This window comes from Charadrius vociferus, unplaced genomic scaffold, assembly GCF_000708025.1.
Source record: "Charadrius vociferus isolate BGI_N301 unplaced genomic scaffold, ASM70802v2 scaffold896, whole genome shotgun sequence".
Classification (NCBI taxonomy): Eukaryota; Metazoa; Chordata; class Aves; order Charadriiformes; family Charadriidae; genus Charadrius; species Charadrius vociferus.
Window position 1 is genome coordinate 25,340 of NW_009648959.1, and position 3,039 is coordinate 28,378.

The window sequence follows — 3,039 nt, forward strand, 5'->3', positions numbered from 1 at the left end:
GGGGTCTATAGCAAACTCCCATCACGATGTCTGCCTTGTTGGCCTTCCCCTTAATTCTTATCCATACACACTTAACACTGTCATTCACACTGTTAAATTCTAAATATTCAAAACTGGCCCTAACATAGAGGGCCACCCCAGCACCTCACTTTCCTTGCCTATCCCTTTTGAAAAGCTGGTAGCCATCAATCAGAGTACTCCACTTGTGTATGTCTTCCCACCACGTCTCTGTTACGGCAATTACATCATAGTTTCTTTGCTGTACAATGGCCACCAGGTCCTCCTGTTTATTCCCCGTGCTGCATGCATTAGTGTAGATGCACTTCAGCTGGGCTAATTGTCCTGCCACTTTCTTGGGAGGACAAGCCTTAATTCGCACCTGATCATGCTCACACACTTCTGTAGTTACCAAATTATCACTATCCCTCCTGTCTTTGCTGCCACACAAACCACCATCCCCTGCTGTCACTGAGACTGACTGCAAGACCTTGCTAACACTTTTACCCAGAAGCACTGGTATGCTGCTCCCAGGCACCACTTTTGTAATCCTGGTTTCATCCCCATCCTTCAAACCTAGTTTAAAGCCCTATGAATGAGCCCTGCTAATTCTTGTCCCAGGATCTTTCTTCCCCTACGGGTTAGGCTATCCCCACCTGTTGCCAGCATGCCTGGTTTCCTGTAGACCAGCCCATGATCAAAGAAGCCAAAGTTCTGCTGGAGGCACCAGCCTCAGAGCCAGGAGTTAATTTGCTGGCTCCTCCTATTTATCCCCTTGTCATCCCCGGCAAATGGTAGGATAGAGGAGAACACTATTTGTGCTCCTGATCTCTTAACCAGCTGTCCCAGGGCCTGAAAGTCATTCTTCATTACCTTTAGACTTCTGGTACCTACCTCTTCACCACCTGCCTGAAATATCAGTAGTGGGTAGTAATCTGATGTCTGAACCAGGGAAGGGAGTTTTCTCTGTATGTCCTTAATTCTGGCCCCAGGGAGGCAGATGACTTCCCTGTGGGATGGGTCAGGTCTACAAATAGGGCCCTCTGTTCCCTTCAGAAGGGAGTCACCTCCTACAATTACCTTCCTTTCTGTCTTGGTTGAGGAAGTCCTAAGGCATGGGGGTGAGTGACTAGCCCTGGGCGACTCACTGGTTGGATCATGCTCTCCATCCTCACTTGCGTTGTCCTCGATTTCCAAAGCCCCATACTTATTATGCAAAGGCAACTGGGATGGTGAGGGGGGCCGTGAGGGGTTTCGCTTGACTATCCAAGGAGGCATCTGACTCCACTCCTCCTTATCCCTCGAGTCCCCTCTTTCTGCCTGGTGGCAGGAGGGTAGGGGATCATCCACTTCTGATAAGGCCTCTTCCTGCTGCCTTTGCCTCAGGGTATGGCTCCACCAATCTATTTCATTTTCACAGTCTCTGATACTTACCTATAATAATACCTTTCTACCTCTTCCCTCAGTTCAGCCACCTGCCTGAGCAGATCATTTACTTGATCACATCGTACACAGGCAGTGTCTCTGGCTCCCTGTGAGAGCAGTGCCAGGCTCAGGCATTCGTTGCAGCCTGAGACCTGCACAGCCACGTGCTTGCGTGAGAGCTCAGTCTGAGTTCCCACATTCTTTCTTACAGCGGCTTTTGACCGTTTTGCGGCCATGTTCTTCTCTTGTGCCAGGAGGTGCCCCTGCACGCCGATGTTCCTCTGCTTGTCCTTGCCCAGCTTGTACTAGCTGTGCGCAGTAGGACCCCTTGTGGGCTTCTTGCAGTATTTCTGCTGGAAAAAAAGAACAATCCTTTGATAGTGCACCAGTGTCTGTCTGCTTTTTCTCTCAGCTCCTCACTGTCTCCTCTTGGTCACTCTGAGCAGATTTTCCCCACATAAAGGGAGAGGCTAATCCCTAGAGATGCATTTCCTCACAGTTCCATTTTTCCTGCTGCTGTCAGTCAGATCCAGATAGCCTCCTTCTACCAAGCAACTGTATCCTAACCTGTGCTTTATGGTCATGGGGTCCTGTGTCACAAGCTGTTTTTTAGCTTGAGAACATGCCTGGTAAGGATTTTCAAGGCAACTAGTCTACTTACAAAGTTACTGTTGTTAGGTGTCTGCCAAGCTGACACTTCAGCCTCAAGTTCCGTGAGTTTAGAAGCAAGAGTTTAGTGCCAGAAAATGTATCATTTGAGACCAGCACACACTTTGCCATTATTCCACTGTGCTACATTAAGCTATTCTAAAATGTGTTTTTTAATTTCTCCTTTATTGGAAAATTTTAGCTACACTATGACCCAAAAGGATGTCTCATTATAAGCCAAGTAAACATACTGCCCTCTTTCATGGAGATTACTTTTCAGGAAGAAAATGTAAAAGGTAATGTGAATAAAGCAGCTATTTTTAATCAGTAGCCAAAAATAAGTAGCCAAAGCAATCTGAGTGTAAATGACACTGTGGTGCAGGATTCTCTGCTTTCTGTTAGTGCTTTTCTCCCCTCCTCCGTGACATCCAGAGGTTTGAAGGGGAAGTGATTCTTAGCTGGACTTACAGTTGCAGTGGAAAGCAGTATCTGGAGCCATCAATTCTAGAGACCGACAGAAAAAACAAAACATCTGTCTTGATGTTACAGAAGTATCCTCTGTAAGCCCCGGAGTTTGGTCTAGTGATGTCGTGGTTTGGCCTCAGCCAGCAACAAAGAACCACGCAGCCGCTCGCACAACTCCCACAGTCGTGGAAAAAGAAAATGACAGGGCCAAACTCGTGGGTTAAAAGAGTGCAATTTAACAGAACAGCAAAAGGAAAAGACAAAAAACGCGATTACAGTACCGCCGCGAAGCGCACCGACCGGACCCGCACCGCCGCAGCCCACCCCCGAGTGGCGACCCCTCTCCTCGCCCCGGCTAGCTCCTCTTATAGCCCGGGCATGGGTCACGTGGTATGGAATACCTGCCCCCTGCCGGCTCCTGGGGAGATTAACCCCATCCCTGCCGGAACCAGGACATTATCCACCCCTTATTCCATACCATCTGTGTCATGCCCAGATCTTACA